Source organism: Siphateles boraxobius, unplaced genomic scaffold (genome assembly GCF_051911475.1).
Source record: "Siphateles boraxobius isolate OS27281-9 unplaced genomic scaffold, OSU_SipBor_1 6, whole genome shotgun sequence".
NCBI classification, from domain to species: domain Eukaryota; kingdom Metazoa; phylum Chordata; class Actinopteri; order Cypriniformes; family Leuciscidae; genus Siphateles; species Siphateles boraxobius.
The window spans coordinates 5,109,743-5,115,908 of NW_027509186.1; the positions used below are offsets into that span (position 1 = coordinate 5,109,743).

The 6,166-nt window shown below is 36.3% G+C and overlaps 1 long non-coding RNA gene across 1 annotated transcript; it reads left to right on the forward strand.

The window, feature by feature from the left end:
• Positions 1-910: 910 nt before the first annotated feature.
• LOC143715525 (uncharacterized) lies at positions 911-2,881 on the forward strand. Its single transcript, XR_013195796.1, has 2 exons — positions 911-1,005; positions 1,645-2,881. It is a non-coding gene; the product is annotated as an uncharacterized LOC143715525 (long non-coding RNA).
• Positions 2,882-6,166: the final 3,285 nt, after the last annotated feature.

Below are 6,166 nucleotides of genomic sequence, written 5' to 3' on the forward strand. Positions count from 1 at the left end.
GCTATGACCGTAGGGAATGCTGTCACTGACAGCCCAGTGTGACCTGAGGGTGAGTGGTTCTAGCGTTTCATTTGAAGTTGCTGGTTCTGACAGTTGTCACTGCCACTTGGCATGCACTCCCCTTAGCATGGCGGCGTTGGTATATCGTTCCCCATAGCGTCGTTGACGTATTGTTGAGTTCCCTTCGAAAGGGAACGTCTCAGGTTACGACTGTAACCTATGTTCCCTGAGAACAGGGAACGAGACAATACGTCTCCCTGCCATGCCGCGGGGCTTGCCTACCGTACAGTCCCTTCAGACGATAAGGTGATTTGTCATGTTTGCAAGGCGCCCCTTTATACTTCCAGGTCGCACGTTAATCATTCACGCTAATGATTCACGGGCTGTCGCCGGTCAATATGATTGACGTGATTTGATAGTGATTTCAGACACCTGTCACGCCTGAGGCGTTCCCCATAGCGTCGTTGACGTATTGTCTCGTTCCCTGTTCTCAGGGAACATAGGTTACAGTCGTAACCTGAGACGTTTTACTGTGATAGGTGTGGTAAAAGGACAGTAACCACAGAACTTACCATGCTTTTACGACATTATTTGTAGTTTTAATGTGATATTTGTTGTAAATGCATATTAAACACAACACTTACCATGCGTTTACCACCGTAACCTTAGTTTTACTGTGATGGGTGTGGTAAAAGGACAGTAACCACAAAACTGTCCGTGCTTTTACCTCAGTATTGGTAGTTTTAAAGTGATATTTGTTGTAAATGCATTTTAATCACAACACTTGCCATGCTTTTAATGTCTAATAATGTAACAACAATAATTTGTAAGGTAAATCAGTAATTTTTCCATTAAATAATCCGATATATTATATAAAATGATATTTTCTTTTCTCTTTTTTTCAGCTGAAAAGACCAAAAGGGCCTTTCGTACTCAGTCAGCTCATTATTGTTTGAGGAGAAGTAAACGGGAGACGAAAAGCTACAAAGGCAAAAATTTGCAATGGTATGTATGTGTTGGTTTTAACCCTAAATCAAACATTTTATCAAGCATTTGTTGTTTCTTAAACCTTTTCTTACAAAACCCATAGCCCAATCAGTACAAACATAGTCTCAAAGTCTTAATAATTCACAAGATTTAACAAGTTGTCAAATTCGTACAATACTTGTACATAATCATGCAGCTTTTACTCCTAGTGCTGTCAATTCCTGTACATATTTATCTCCATATTTGTTAATCAGTTGCGCACCTTCTTGGAAAGTAGTCGGATGTCCCATACACTGTCAGAAAAGTTTATATTAATTGCATTGTATTCATTAAAATTATTACAAATTGGACACTGTCTGTTTATGTTCCAATGATACATGATGTCTCTCCACAACTCATAACCTTCCTCTTTTTGCAAGAGTGGAAAAGCTAATTTGACTTGTCACATGACATCATATACTCGATTATTTTGTAGTAATCAGATCAGTTACACTGCTGATAACTGTCCCGTTTGCATGTAAATCATGTTATTTTTAAACGAGTTTATGATTTAATTGCTTGCTATTAAAGACATATTTTTTTCATAGAAGTGACCACATATCAGTGAGCTTATTACATAAATGCATTTAACATTTAATTATGCAATACTCCTTACAGAAAAATATCCCACAGTTATGGATAAACTCACATCATCATCAAGTCCTGTGCTGGGCACATTGGGCAACAAGTGTCCTCCTCATCTTCCCATGGGACACTGACATTCTTCAGGTGTTCGTGAAACATCTGTCTCCATGTCTTCCCTGTCTCCTGATCCTCATGGTGGTGTCCACTTCATTACTGTCTTTGGGTGGTGTAGTTTGGGCATGCGTAGGATGTGTCCAGCGAGGTGCTCCCTTTGCTCTGTCACAGTTTCTGAAAGTCTTCATGTGGAGTCCCACTCCTATGATCTCTGATATATGCAGAACCAATATTTAAAATACTCATTTATCTTTTTCCATATTGTTACAGAATTTTGTTTTCTCATTTCATCTTCATAAACTGTACTTGAGGTTTGCCTAATGCCTTTATCAAACAAGTGTCAGTGCTCATCAGGAGTTTTGGTAAATGACATATTCATTGACATCCATTAGTTCTAGTCATGCAGCGACTTCATGACAATAGTCAAATGTATAATTCTGCAAGTTTATATAGCAGGTGTTTGTCCGAACAATTGAAGATACTGAGGGTGTTCAAGAAAACCTTTTGAAAACAATCAATATTTATGGAGTTCTGTTTGGTGGTGAAAGAGTATTACTGAAATGACACACTTGACATACTGGACATTATTCTGAGAGTTTGTTACCTTTATATTTATATGGACTTAATATCTTACATTTAGCTTCATTAAACCTTTAATTACAGTGGTCACTATATATCCACCATAACTACATCTATGTTATCATTATATGACTACCTGGTTAATGTTATTATAATACAGGCCTACCTTTGATTGTATTTTATAGGAGCATTTTCTTGCTGACATTTATAATAATTAACTATTTTAGGTTTCCTTTCATTTAGTTACAATAAAAGTGACCAATAATCTCAAGGATATAGAATTAAAGTTGAGAATGTAAAATGTTGTGCTTAAGTTTTCACCTATTTGTTCTTTAAAGGGAAGAAACAAATATATTTTCACATAACAAAGTTACATCTCAACTCGTGGTTTGTAAAAATATAACTTCATCTGCGATTTTTTAACGTAACTGTATGTGTCACTATAATAGATTGCCCCTGTATCTGGATTTTTTGTTTCGTTTACAATTAACTGATTTTTATTCTGTTGTGCAGTAGTTTTGGCACTACATTTGTCTTTAAACAGTTTGACATTAAATATTGGAATTTGCTTTAAAAATTGTGTGCATTCATTATGCTTTTGTTAAATTGTGTTATATAATTGATATACCTTTGATATACTATACATACACTGTAAATGTTAGAAGCACTTTAGTACATGCAATTATCTTTAATTAAAAAAACTGCAAACTACCCTGCCATTGTGCCATTGCTTAGAAAAAAAAGTTTCTCTTTCAAATGTATGCATCAGTCTAATCAGATAAGCAAATTTGTGTCATATCATATGAATCCAACATTTTTGGATGGTAACCACACAAAGGAGTCTTTTTGTTTTTAAATGTGAGTTTTATAATTTAATTGGAAGCAATACATATTTAACAGCCCAAATATTAAATATTTGGAATATCCCTGCAGCCGGAACCGGAAGAGATCTGTCATCATTTACCATAATTGGGCAAGTAAGTGTGACGCGTCTGTTCAGCTGGGTTGTTATTGGCTGTGACTTTATCGCAGAACTCGCTGTGATTGGATTATCTTTTAACCCATATAAAACAAGCGCTTCATGTTACAAAGTATGTTCTGGTGTTATTATTACGTTAGTTATACATTAAGGTAACTAGAAAGTGTCTCTATGTTGGGAGAAATTTCTCCTTTACTGAGATCCCAACCCTAACCCTTAGCATGTCTGCACATTTCAATGAACTACAGCACAATGTTTCCTGTTCCATTGATATAATGACAGAGATATGTGGGTAATGTAGTTTAAAACGTTTAGTAATGAAACAGAAAATGTTAAATAAATAATATCTTTAATGGGCAACTGGATATCTAAATTTGTTAATTGTGCAAACCTTTATGATATATATGAGGGATAGGTTGAAATTTGATATTTTACTGCGAGCACTTTTAAAATAACCTTTATGCCAGCTTGCCATATATGTCTGAAAACTGTGCCCAACATTATTTAGTAAACATAGCATAAGCAGTTGTCCTTCATATTGTCTCTTTAATACACTAACCGGACTTTGAGTTACAGCCATTTGAAATGTGCATTTTTTTGCTCTTCTGGGGGCCATTGCTGGGCCCATGAGGGTGGACGGGCAGTACAGTCTACACAGATTTTAGATTTTGAACTATTACTATATCACAAGGATAATGCACCATTCAGTAAAACAACAAAACAGTGCCAAAATATCATTTTCACCCCATCTGACTGCTGATTATTTGCCTGACATCAGTAATGTCTATGCTTTCATTTTAAATGCAGTAGTAGATGTACTAGAATGATCAACATGGATCATCTTCGGTTTTTGTAGCAATATAGCCCACTGCAGCCTCTTGTTATTCACACAACTTCTCTTTATTTCACTGAAAACTGGCATACATGCAAGTATCTGCAACTTTTGCTGCATTGTTGTCCCAAATATCATTAACCACAACAAAATGTTTATGTCCTAAATGAAATAATCATGGTAATTAATTATATGTTGTTGTTTTTAAATTATGAACTAAACTAAATAAGAAATTCTAATTTCTCAAATAAAATTATGTCCCAAACACCACTTTCAAGACACAATATTCACAATACTTTATTACACAACACTTTATTGGAGGACACAACATAAAGTTGACAAAGTAGCATAAAGACAAATGAGATTCATAAGAAATAACAATGACCCTTCAAAAATACATTAACATCAAATTAATCCATTCACAGCTGCTGAAGCCACACAAATGAGTGCCAGAGAATCATATTCAGTCACCTATGATACACAAAACAGATTTGATATTGTGTTGGAAAATAATAAATCATTATCACAGCTAAACTGGTTTCTTGCTCTTCCCTGTACGTCTCTATCGTGTTCGTGTTCTTCTTCCTCGTCTAAACAGTTTGTTCAGTTGTGCCCTACAGTACAACTGATGAGCAGAAGATGTGATCACTGATGTGGTGTAGATCTTTCTCAGAGGAAGAAGTCTCAACATCTCATCGTCAGGCGTTCTCCAGTCCTGGTCTGAAAGTAAAACAAAAAACATAAAACAATTCAAATTAAGCTGTTTAATGAACAGTCAGGTCAGCTTATGTTCTGCATTATTTAAAGCTACATTGTGTACGATTTTCTCCCATATAGCGGTGAAATTGTATAAGACTACCAAACTGAATATTACTTTCTAGCCCCTCCCATTCCGAGGGCGTTGTAACTCCTACGGTGGCCGTATTATTATGAGTAATCTCCGCATCGGATTCGTCACGGTGCCACTAAGTAAAGGCTCGAAAGGCGAAGCTTGAATTTCCAGGTATGTCCCTCTTTGGCTAATGTATTTTCAAGATGGAGGCGCAACATGGCTGCCGCCATTCGAGCGACTCGCTCATATGTATTCTGAATGGCAGATTCTACACTTACGAGAGTACTTGATTAGTTTGTGGAAGTAATTACACATGAATGAGCACATATACTTTTGAAAGAACAAAGTGTTTTCTTAGCAAAGAATCAACATAAAAAATGACACAGTGTAGCTTTATTTAAAGCAGTGATGGGCTACTCTGGCCCTCAGCGTCCACAACACAAAAACAACAACACGATTTTAAATGCAAACGGGACAGTTATCAGCAGTGTAACTGATCTGATTACTACAAAATAATCGAGTATCTGATGTCATGTGACAAGTCAAATTAGCTTTTCCACTCTTGCAAACAGAGGAAGGTTATGAGTTGTGGAGAGACATCATGTATCATTGGACCATCAACAGACAGGGTCCAATTTGTAATAATTTTAATGAATACAATGCAATTAATATAAACTTTTCTGACAGTGTATGGGACATCCAACTACTTTCCAAGAAGGTGCGCAACTGATTTACAAATATGGAGATAAATATGTACAGGAATTGACAGCACTAGGAGTAAAAGCTGCATGATTATGTACAAGTATTGTACGAATTTGACAACTTGTTAAATCTTGTGAATTATTAAGACTTTGAGACTATGTTTATACTGATTGGGCTATGGTTTTGTAAGAAAAGGTTTAAGAAACAACAAATGCTTGATCAAATGTTTGATTACAGGTTAAAACCAACACATACATACCTGTCACGGTTCATGGATTCATTGACTCTCTCCCGCTATGTGTGTGCATGTTGAGTGAATGGGCGCGGCTTATCAGCACGGCTCGTTATCTCGGCTGATGAGCCGATCAGCGCCAGCTGTTTTGAATGAGGATGTCCTATATATTGTTTGTCATTTCGTCTTGTCTTTGTCAGATGGTTGTGGGGCTTTATGTTGGCTCATTGTCGTTTCTCTCACACCAGTTCCTGTTTTCCTCGCTGTGGACTCTGCACTGTTCTG